This window comes from Sorex araneus, chromosome X (genome assembly GCF_027595985.1).
Source record: "Sorex araneus isolate mSorAra2 chromosome X, mSorAra2.pri, whole genome shotgun sequence".
NCBI classification, from domain to species: Eukaryota; Metazoa; Chordata; class Mammalia; order Eulipotyphla; family Soricidae; genus Sorex; species Sorex araneus.
In genome coordinates this window covers 11,782,165-11,794,961 of record NC_073313.1, presented here as the reverse complement: position 1 = coordinate 11,794,961, position 12,797 = coordinate 11,782,165, and positions in this window count along the sequence as shown.

Genomic DNA, 12,797 nt, shown 5'->3' with positions numbered 1-12,797 from the left:
CCAAGTTGCAAATGGGTTTACTAGTGAGTTCTTCCAAACCTTAAAGAAGACATACTCCCAACCCTTTTCAGAAAATTCCAGAAAATTGAAGAAATGGGAACCTCTCTGACAGTTTCTACAAGGCAAACATTATCCTGATACCAAACAAAGAAAGGCACCACTAAAGAAGAAAACTGGGCAAGAGATATAATACTGTGAGTAGGGCACTTGCTTTGCATGTGGTTGACATGGGTTCAATCTCTGGCCCTATTTTGTTCCCCTGAGTACCACCAGGAATGATTCCTGAGCATAGAGCCAGAAATAAGCCTCAAGCACCACAAATTGTGGCACCTCCCCACAGAAAAAAAAAAAACTATTGACCTATATATCCCTGATAAATATAGATGCAAAGATCCTTAACAAAATATTAGCAAACAAAATTCAACAATACGTCAAAAAGTTTGGAAACTTACCACAGAGCAGGCGGGGGGAGGGTGGCACAGGGAAAATGGTGGAGGGAAGTGGACACTCTTGTGGAAGATGAGGTGCTAGAATGGTCTAAGTATGAAACCCTACCAATAACAATATTGTAAACCACAATGCTGAAAATTTTAAAAAATTAAATGAAAATGTAAAACTGTCAACAATACTGAATAAATATGAAGATCTTGGCATTCACTTTATCTTCATTTATAAAAGAAAATAGAAATAAACTTTTTATTAAAAAAGTCATGCACCATGGCCAAGTAGGATTTATCCTAGGGATGTAAAGAAGATTTAATACATGCTAGTCAATCCATATAATTCACCATATCAATTGATTTCTATTTCTCTGATAATTAGTGATGCTGAGCCCACTTTCATATACAGGTCTTGGTGGCCATTTAGATCCTTTTGAGAAATGGCCATTCAAATTTCCTGCACAAGAGCATGACACTGGTATAAAGATATATATATATATATATGTATATAAATGTATTCCTACATATATATATGGTCAAGTGATCTTTGATATGGGAGCCAAAAACACATAATGGATAAATGATAGGATGGTGCCAGGAAAATTGGATAAACAAATAAATTGGACCTTTGCCTTACTACATACACAAACATTCATTCAAAATGAGTGAGGAAATGTAAAACTAAAACTGTAAGACTCCTAAAAGAAAATCTCGGGGAAGAGCATTTTGACACTGGCATTGGAAATAAACTCTTGACTATGACTTCTAAAGCACAGGCAGAAAAGCTAAGTGGATAAATGGGATCACATCAGTTTATGCACCACAAAGAAGGCAGTCAACAAAATGAAAAGACAAGCCATAGAACAGGAGCAAACATTAGCAAATCTCATAATGGGCTGAGATGTACAATACACAAAGAGCCAGAGCAGGGAGTGTTTTAACCTTGCCCTCAGAGTCTGATGTAGATAATTAGACTGGGCAGCGGGCGTTTTCAAAGATGCCCAACTGATAGTTACGTGCAGGCATGTTAAGGGAGCTACTGCTCTTGGAGGCATTTCCTAAAAAGCTAAACCGAAATTCTCCAGTTGGAAAAAAACAGAGGTTTTCTTTTGCCACTTTCTTTCCTCAGTAAGAGCATTTGTGTTTTGCTCTAGGAGAGGGAGAGAGGAAATTTTTGGAGTGTCATCATGGCTCGGAATGTTCCAGAATCATGCACATGAGGAGGCGTTGACTCAGGGAGTAGTTTTCTGTCATATGTGTATCATGACTCAAGGGCCCAGGCTGCTTCTGGTGGTCGCAGTCATATTTCTTGGTGGGTGGGCACTGAGCTGACAGACTTCATTTTCTCTGAGCTTGCTTGCCTGGGGCGGCCTTCTTTCTCCTCAGGAAAGCTATTTTTCTCACCTGCCATTTGCAAGTCAGCCTCCTACATTGACTGCACTGCCTAAAATCCATGTTCTATTAATTTTTACATGAAAGTATAAATACCAAGATCCCACCAACTGCTAGAAATAGATTTTTAGATAAAGACTAAAGTGAGAGTAAAATGGTGTCACAAGGAATGAAAACAAAGATTAAATGGCCTGAATTAGGCCTGACCAAAGAAATTAAAGAAACAAAAGTATTTATATGTACTACAGCTAGACCAGACTGTGGTCTAAGTGGTAAAACATACTCCTTGCATGTGCGAAGCCCTGGGTTTGATCCCTATCACCGCATGTACCAGAATCCCACAGTACTCCAGGGAGTGGCCTCCACAACGATAAAACATGTAAGTACTCTACAGTGGGGCCCAGGAGATGGTTCCAAGGGCTGGTGTGCCTGCCTGGCACTTCATGATCCCCTGAACACCATGGTTGGTAGCCCTGGTCGGTCTCAGTCCCCACGGGGGATGATGCCAAACAGATAAATAGCCTATAATATTCGGATCTAATTACACAGGAAATCATCTACCTTCCATCTTCACACAACGCTTGATTCTTAATGGCAGCATCCAAGACAGGACAGGGAAGGGAACTCTTACACAGTGCTGGAGGGAAGTGTTCAAACTGGGAGGAAAAGAGGGCACTCAAAAGTGGTCTGCATGGAACCCTATTGCAACAGAACTGTAGACCGTGGCATCAGAAGAGCCTCTTACAGAGGCAGGCGGGTCGATGGGAGAGTGTGTGTGGGGGGTGGCATTGGTGTTGGGAAATGATGCTGGTGATGGGATTGGTATTTAAACATTGTATTCCTGAAACCCAATTATGAATAACTAATTCATGGTGACTTAATAAAAAGAAATTGTAACACGCTGAAAGAAACCAGATGCCTAATTGACTTGCACTCCTGAAACTCCAGTAAAAAGCCTACAAAGGCATTAAAATATACTCATGAAGGGGAGATGGGAGGTAGTACAGCTGTTTGAGGTGTATGTGTAGTATGCAGCACTGGGCCCAGCTTAGAATCCCAGCACTGCATGTCCCTGAGCATCACTTGGTGCCGCCCTGAAGAGCACTCCAGCATTGCTAGGTGTGGTCCTAGAGACTGCCATACTGTGAGTACCCTCAGTACTGAAGAGCCTCTTGAGCAGTCTGACACCCACCCTCAGGCCTGTGCTGAGCCACCAGTCCTGTTGGCCAAGAACTGCAGGTGGGGCCCTTGGAACTCCTGAGCACTGCTTGGGAGACGACTCCCCACTGCCTTCTGTAGGATAACATTGGTTTGTCTTTCCTCCCTTGCACCAGGGAGCTTAGGTTTATTGGGTTACACATATCACAGTGCTCCCGAGGCACTCCCATTCCTCTGTGTTTCTCTTTAACCTCTCCTCTGCGCTCTGCTTCCCCTATCACCTACACTCCCAAATCAGACCCTGTGACTTGTAAAGCCAAGTCATTTTTAAGGACTTTGGATTTTGTATTATTTTACTTTTTGGTTCACGCCCGGCGATGCACAGGGGTCACTCCTGGCTCTGCACTCAGGAATTACCCCTGGCACGGTGCTCAGGGGACCATATGGGATGCTAGGAATCAAACCTGGGTCGGCTGCGTGCAAGGCAAATGCCCTATCCGCTGTACGTGCTATCGCTCCAGCCCCTGGATTTTGCATTTGTAAGTAAAATGTTGCTTTCTCTTTCCTTTATGCCCTTGGAAGTTCGTTGACTCCGAATGATATATATTCCTCGACATCTGTTATATTTATTTGACTTAAAAATCAGTTGCCCTTACTTTCTAAAACCTCCAAAGCAGGGTCCCAGCGAAGGGACAAGATGGACCCAGGGCAAACTTCAGATGCCCTGACATTGAAACAAGACAGGCCAAATGCCATAAAACTTACAATAAGTTAAGAGCATGGTCCTGGATGAATTCTGCCATGACCGAAAGAAAACTGACTGATCAAGTACCCTGCAGGGATTAGGAAGAACTAATCTGGCCTGAGGACTGTAGTCTGGTGTAAAAAACTAAAGCACGCCGAGGGGCATGTGCACTCGCGGGCTCTCCGAGGTAGCTCTGTCTCACCAACCGTGTTCGGTGCTCTGGAACCGCTGTGTATAGGCTGGATAGGGACGGCCATTGGCCAAGGACAGGCAAAGGAAGAACGAGGACCAAGCTGGTTGCTGATTAGTTACCGTTTATTCAATCTTCCATCTTTCTCACCTCCCACACTCCCAGCTCAGTCCTCTCTCTGGATCAACTCCAGCCTCCCTCGCTTCTCTCATCTCTCCTCCTACTTGCCCTCTAGGCTACACCCAGCCAGGTAGCAAAATCAACATAAGAAAGCCCTTCCTGAGGGCAGGGCATTCCAAAGCCCTTCCTTGACTCTTAAGGTTTTTTTCCTTTCCTTAGTACAAACACTTATTAACATCTTAATACTAGTTATTTTTGTATGGACATAGCAAAAGATACATTGAGGCTTGCAAGGCAGCTCTCCTGGCAATATCTTGCCACAGACTCAGACCACAGCACTCAGGCCAGATTAATCACTCCTAACCCTAGCAGGGTCCAAATCTAGTTATCACTGTTTGGATCATGACAACATTTGTCCATGATCAAGCTCTTAACTTATAGTTAAGCATTAGGCACTTTGGCCAGGCCCATCTCGATGCCAGGGTAGCACACAACTCACCGCTTGCCCTGGGTCCATCTCATCCCTCGTCGGGACCCTGCTTTTGGGGGTGCTAGGAAGTAAGGGCAGCTGAGGCTTAGGTCGAGAGAACAGATGCCTAGGAGGAAAATATCATGTAGAGTCAAATGACTCCCAGGTTACAAAAGCATGGCATTTGCTAAGTCTTCCTGTGTCCATACAAAAAGGACATGGCTCTGAATAAACTATGCAAAGGACTCAAGGACAAGAGAAAAACATTATTTACAAGTCAACAGAACACTAAGAAAGAAGCTACAAATAAACAAAGAGGAATAGGAGCACTGTAACGGGAGTAACCCAATAAACCTAAACTACCTGAGGCTATGTTATCCTACAGTCTGGGATCTATAGCGAGATACCCCCAGGAGAGCCACCCTATCTGCTTAATATATCTCTTACTGTGTCCATACAAAATGACTAGAGAGAGGTAAATCAAAGACGATTGTTTATGGACTATGGAAAGGTGAAGTATGTCCTTAGATGAAATTCTTCTCTCGAGTGGATCTCCTAGCAGGAGGAGATCTTTGTCTTAGAAGGACTTTATATATGTTGATTGTGCTATATCTCCTATGTGTAATTGCTTCTCCCAACCTGGGATATTGTGCTCTTGACTAAGGCAGTGAGACTGGGTGCAAGGAGACTAGCTTGAGGGACTGGAGGAGATGGGAATGAGGGGTAGTGTGAGACTAGAATGGGGGAATGGGGCGTTCAGTGCGATTGGAATAGGCGTGTGGGGAGAATAGAATAAATGGCATCTGATCACCAACCAGCTTGGCAGCCCTGTTCCCTCCTCCTTCGTGCATCTGTTGGCGGTGGCTGCAGACTGGGGTGGGGAAGCAGCTGATGGCCACCAAACGTATGTGGCAAGACATATATTTTGAACACACAGCTTTCCACCTCCCAAAAACAACTTCCATAAGCACTGGATGAAAAATAGCAACAAAATTTGGTTAGCTGGGGCCAGAGCCATAGTAGAGGGTAGGGAATCTGCTTGCATGCAGCTGACCCTGACCCAGACATGATTCCCGGCATCCTCTATGGTCCCCGGAGCACCACCAGGAGTAATTCCTGAGCGCAGAGCCAGGAGTAACCCATGAGCATTGCAGGATGTAGCCCAAAAGGAAAAAAAATAAGCTGGCAAGCAGTGGAGAAAGCCACAATGCAGAACAGATAACTTCACAGACAGGCTAAAAAACAGTGACTGAAACATGTTTCACTGGCACCTGCCCATGCATTTAGGTACCGTCTATGGTGACTTTCATGACACAGAAGCAGAGCTGAGCGATTGCAAATAGCTGGTACTAGGACTGCATGGTCCAGTAGTATGGTCCATAAAATGCTAAAGCAATCACTATTCGTGGCTCTTTATGGAAAAATGTGCACTTATTCTTGACTCAGTAACTGGCAAGTGCTCCCCCCAGAGTTTTGGGGAGGTAAAGTTATCCAATGCATGGACACTGGTTAAAACCATGTCTAAGAAACAATTTGTCGGGGTATTGGGGTGAGGGTGTTGGTAGGGATACAGGGACAATTGGTGGTGGAAAATGGGCACTGGTGGAGGGATGGGTACTCGATCATTGTATGACTGCAACACAACACGGAAGTTTGTAAGACTAACAGCATCCCCACGGTGATTCACTAATAAAAAAAGATACCATGACCAGAATGCAAAAACAATCTACAGAATGGGAAAGGATATTCACCCAATACCCATCTGATAAGGGGCTGATATCAAGGATATTCAAGGCACTGGTTGAACTCTACAAGAAAACATTCAACCCCATCAGACAATGCGGCGATGAAATGAACAGAAACTTTCTCAAGGAAGAAATCCAAATGGCCAAAAGGCACATGGAAAAATGCTCTTCATCACTAATCATCAGGGAGATGCAGATAAAAACAACAATGAAATATCTCACACCACAAAGACTGGCCCACATCCAAGAGAACAAAAGCAACCAGTGTTGGCGAGGATATTGGAGAAAGGGACACTCATTCACTGCTGGTGGGAATGCCAACTGGTTCAGCCCTTTTGGAAAACTGTATGGACACTTCTCAAAAAATTTAAAATTGAGCTCCCATTTGACCCAGCAATACCACTTCTGGGAATATATCCTGGAGTTGCAAAAAAATATAGTAGAAATGACATCTGCACTTATATGTTCATCGCAGCACTGTTTATAATAGCCAGAATCTGGAAAAAACCCGAGTGCCCGAAAACTGATGACTTGTTAAAGAAAGTTTGCTACATCTACACAATGGAATACTATGCAGCTGTTAGAAATGATGAAGTCATAAAATTTGCATATAAGTGGATCAACATGGAAAGTATCATGTTAAGTGAAATGAGTCAGAAAGAGACAGACAGACATAGAAATATTGCACACATCTGTGAAATATAAAGTAACAGAATGGGAGACTTACACCCAAGAATAGTAGAGATGAGTACCAGGAGGATTATTCCATGGCTTGGAAGATGGCCTCACATGCTGGGGGAAAAGGCAACTCAGATAGAGAAAGGAACACCAAGTAAAGGGCGCTTGGAGAGTCTGCTTGGGATGGGAGATGCATGCTGAACGTAGACTATAGACTGAATAATGGCTACTCAATACCTCTATTGCAAAGCACAAGACCCAAAAGGAGAGAGATAGCAAAAGGGAATGCCCTGACACAGAGGCAGGGTGGGGTGGGGGGATGGGGTGGGGGTGGGAGAAGGGGTACTGGGATCATTGGTGGTGGAGAATGGGCACTGGTGGAGGGATGGGAACTTGAACATTGTATGACTGAAACATAAGCACAAAAGTTTGCAAATTTCTATCTGTAATTGTACCTCATGGTGATTAATTAATGTCTTTTTTTTGCATCACACCTGGCGATGCACAGGGGTTACTCCTGGTTCTACACTCAGGAATTACTCCCGGCGGTGCTCAGGGGACCATATGGGATGCTGGGATTCGAACCCGGGTCGGCGGCGTGCAAGGCAAACGCCCTACCCACTGTGCTATCGCTCCAGCCCCCTCATGGTGATTAATTAAAAAAAGAATTCTATTCATTAAAAAAGAAAGAAACCATGTGATTGAGCAATAGTACAGCTGCTAGTGTGGTAGGGTGTTTGTCTTGTATGCGGCTGACTGTGTTCAATCCCCATCATACCACATGATCCCCTGAGCACTGCCAGGAATAATTTCTGAGTTCAGAGTCAGGAGTAAGCCCTGAGTATCACTAGGTATGTCCCCAAAAGCAAAATAAACAAATAAATAATTAAAAAAATAACTGATCTGATTTCCAGTTTCCGAGGTCTTGTACAAAAGGAGCCTAGGTTCCCCCTTCCTTTCTTTTGTTTCTGTGGTTCTAACACCCACAGGGTCATGCATGCTTGGTCAGGGTGACTGCATACATGCTCACTGGGGGATCACACTCACTTATTGTTGTGGTGCTCATGGTTTGGTTGCTCATGCTTTGGTTACCACAAAGGATCACCACAGTGCTTGTCAGGTGACAAAGCTCACACAGCGGAAATTGTGGTGGTGACTGGGAGTCACACATCTTCATGGAGGTGCTGCAGAAATAGCGCAGACTGCCGTGGCGCTGGGGGCCCCCGACAGCAAAGCCTCCAGGCCCACACTTGATGCATGTGGGAAGCAGTGGGGACCAAACCCCTGGTCCCTCAGGAGCTGCTGTCACTGCTAAACCATCCACTGGGCCTCTACAGAAATGTGTTTATAGAAATTAAAAATAAATAATTCCACAACTATATTAGAACAGTGATTTGCAACTTTATGGTTGTTTTTGAGCCATCCCTGAAAAGTGCTCAGAGGTTCCACTGGCAGCGCTGGGGATTAAACCAAAGCCTCCCAATGTAAGCACGCGCTCAGCCCTTTGAGCTATCTCTACAGCCCTTTTCAACATTTTAAATGCCTGTGAACCAGAACTGGCCCATGGCTGGCCGATGGAACAAAAGGTTCCAAGATAAAGTTGAGTAAATATTTCAAAAGTGGGGTGTGCAAAGAGACAAATGAACAGATTAGTAGCCTAATATGTGAAAGTAATCAAACAGAAAAAAATAAAATCAGGAAATCACTGATGATCTTTTTCTTACATTTCAGGTACATACTTTTCAGAGTATGTAATGTTGAGACTGCAGTGACCGAGTGAGTTTCCAGAAAATAACTGAACGAAAACTCTAACTAATGCTGTCATCATAGAATTGCAGAACAGCAAAGACCCTCCCAGCTTTCAGAGAACAAAACCAGGTCAAAGCAGTGAATCAAAGGTCAGAGCAGTTCTGGTCTCTCAGCAGCAGTGTTACGACCTACAGACACCCATGGAAGCAACGACTTCAACATTCTGAAGGAAGGGCTAGAGAGATAGCAGGCAAAGTGCTGCCCTGCACGTAACAGACCCAGGTTCAATCCCCTGCACTGCATCCCCAAGAGTGGAGTCTGGAGGAAGCCCTGAGCACTGTTGGGTGTGCCTCCCCACCAAACAAAAAAAAATTGAAAAAAATTCTGAAGGAATATGCTACCATCTTCTGCTTGTCCCAAAGAAGTATGTAAACACATGTTTAAGCTGTAATGAAGAAATAACAACTTCACTCCTGATTTGTATTTTGTGCTTTCAAGTCCCAAGGGATATTATATAGACAAAGTTTCTCAACAAGATGAACACCCATTCTTGTTACAGTTTTTTCCAATCCTGCTATAGAATTCCAAAGGTGACTGCTGTATGAGTAGACGGAGCTCCGTCTTCCAGCCACCACTGTCTCTCCCCTGAAACTTTTCATGACTCTGCTATCTGGTCTCCCAGTTGTACTCTTGCCCATTTAGTCCTATATCTTCAGAGCAGAATGCAAATCTATTTATTTATTTATTTATGTTTTGCTTTTTAGGTCACACCCAGCAATGCACAGGGGTTACTTCTGGCTCTGCAGTCAGGAATTACCCCTGGCGCTGCTCGGGGGACCATATGGGATGCTGGGAATTGAACCCGGGTTGGCCATGTGCAAGGCAAATGCCCTACCTGCTGTGCTATCGCTCCAGCCCCTGCAGATTTATTTTTTTAAAAAAACTGGATCAAGCCACTCTCCTACCTGATATTGACCAATGGCTGGTTACTGCTTTTACAATAAATTCTGTGCCATGAATGGTTAAGTCCTGCGTGACTTGGCTCTTGCCTGCTTCCCCAGCCCCCTCTCATTCACTAGGCTTGGTTTCTTCTTGGTCGAATGTGCTATGCTCCGTTGTGCCAACAGTGCCACTGCATGTGTTACTTCTTATGCACGGAACTCAACTCTTATTCACCACTTTCCACGTGGCTGCCTCCTTTGTAGACTTCAGGACCTAACATGCATTTATATCCTCAGACTTCCTGGATACTCACTTAAAGGAGCTCCCCCATTTTTCTCTCCCATATGTTCTTTTCTTTTATGACACTTACAGGACAGTGTAGCTAGTTGCTTTCCTTGTCTCACTCCACAAAGATACAGAGCTGAGAGGGCAGGGATAATACTTGCTTTGTACCCCCATTGTTCTATACTATCTGTTCGGTAAAGTTTGTTATTAAAAAGGGTTTTTTTTTGAAAAAAGAAGGAAAGAGTTGGGGGTCTGGCTCAAGTGGTAAAGCATATGCCCTGCATGGACAAGGACCTCAGTGCAGCCCCCAACAACTTATGGCCGCCTAATTTAAAGTAGAAAATGTAGAACTGGGGTGGGGGAAGCTTAATTCTCCCAGTTCGGCATGGACAATTCCAGATACCAGACTTCGCTCACTCTAACAATCTGAGATTTTACAAGGAAATCCTGCCAAGAGTTTTGGTTTGAGAACCGAAGAATTTACCTCAACTGTGCAGACCTTCATCTCCAGAGCTGCCCCAAGAGGGATTCAAGCATTAGTTTCTGCTCAATCATCAAGATAATTTTCCACTTTGCTGTTCTCTTCTGACATTGCCAGCTGAGCACTGGGTCCAAGATAGCAAACGTTCCATGGTGTAAAAGGAACCCTCCTTCACTGCTAGTGGGAATGTCACCTGGTCCAACCTCTATGGTAAATAATATTGAGGTTTCTCAAAAATTAAAGAAGGAATGGTGATCCCTTTTGACCCATCTATCCTACTTCTTGGTATCTACTTCCAAACAAAAAATACATGAACTGGTGGTGGCACCACACTGTGCCACAACACTGTGAAAAGAAATATAAACACACCCATGTTCACTGCATCTCTTAGTACAATACCTGGCTATGTAAACAATCCAAATGTCCAACAAAATGCGAATGAATAAAGTTATAGTACATATACACAATTCAAGCAGTAGAAAAATTAAGTATGAAGTCTGAAGTTTGGGTAGAATTTGAAGGTACAGCATTGAGTGGGACTGGAGCAATAGCACAGCAGGTAGGGCGTTTGCCTTGCATGCAGCCGACCTGGGTTTGATTCCTCTGTCCCTCTCAGAGAGCCTGGCAAGCTACCAAGAGTATCCCCCACACACAGCAGAGCCTAGCAAGCTCCCTGTGGCGTATTCAATATGCCCAAAACAGTAAAAACAAGTCTCACAATGGAGACGTTACTGGTGCCCTCTTGAGCAAATCGATGAACAACTGCATGACAGTGCTACAGTGCTACAGTGTTGAGTGAAATAGTCTGGAGGCAGAAGAACGCCTACCGGATGATGCCATTCATCTGGAGCACATAGAGAAACAAATTGAGGATGTAGATTATATCAATTAATAACAAACTTCAGATGTCAGAATACTGAGCTGAGAGTGGGGGGAGGTGGGAGAAGTCTGAGTGGACTGTTGGGAAGTAACCTGGGAGTATAAGTGGAAGAGCTCAAGCACCAGGGTGGTGCTAAGGGAGGTGACACGATGGGCCAAAAGAGTAACTGTCAATTAACAAGAATGGAGTCAAGGGTGAGAGGAGAGGAGCCTTGGGCCAGAGTGGACACAGGGAGGGTGGAGGGTCCTGGGCACTTTGTTGGGGGTCTGGCCAGTATATATATATATATATATATATATATACCAGCAACTTGAACACCTTTGTAATCCCGTCATCTAAATTATAATTAAAATATATTGATGAGAAAGAAGACTGATATCATTTATATAAAATATTCAGGACAGGTAAATCGAAAGACGCAGTAAACAGATTTACTGTTGTCTGATTCTGGAACTTGTTTCTAGGAACTGGGAAGAAAGGGAAGGCAGAATCCATATGGGATTTCCTTTGGATGTAATGGAAATGTTCTGAAGTCAGCGAGTTCTGATGGTGGCACAACACTATGAAAATAATGAATATCCCTCCACTTGAAAACATTTTACATTTAAAACGGTTTAAAGGGTGAATTTTATGGATCACTTAGCATAATAAAAAAGAAGCCCGTGAGATTTCTTTTTCTATAAAAATAAGATGCCAGTATTATGGAATGCAACCTAATCCTTAACATTGCTTTTTCTAACACAAAATCTGGTTCTGAATGGATAATAAATGTCACTGTGTTGGGGGAACTTCCACTTTTTCATTTCCAAATGATTTCATCAGGTGGGAGGTTATTAATTCTACTATAGCCAGAATTCTCCTTGTGCTTCCTCTGTGCTCAATCTGCAGCAATACTTCTAGAATTAACTACATATATTTAAATAATGATAGCTTGTAAATGCCTCTTGCAGTTAGAATAATCATCATCATCATTTCCAAAAGAAATTTTTCCATAGGGTGAAAATTTTAGTCAAGTTACACTTAAATGCAAAGTTAGCATAAATATCCAGTAAAATGCAAGTCTTTCAAAGATAGGTTTATACAGGAGAAATTACAGAGGCCTTTTCTGTGCTTTTTTATGCATCAAAACCAAAACCAACTTGCAGTCATGTTTTGCCTTTGTCCAGCTTCAAAGCTTACCATTTCCGTGGATCTGGGTCAATCTCCAAGTGTTTCTTCACTTCTGTGCCACACACGGTCTTACTAGCAGCCCCTGGTCATGACTGCTGATTGGGGATTGCTGGTAACAGGGTTTCTATTAGGCTGACCTAGAAATCAGTGCTAGCTTAGGAAGAAGGACCTGTTGTTTTAGCTCGGCAGAAAAAAATTCTCAACTTGCAGAGCAATAAGGGTGCTCTTCGATGATTTCAACAGAGCTAAAAATAACTTCCATGCCTTCCATCTCTATGCCTAAGTCTTTAAAACGAAAGGATAAATCTAGAAGCTTACTAGAAGCTGACTGGTTTTTCCAAACTTTGAATACT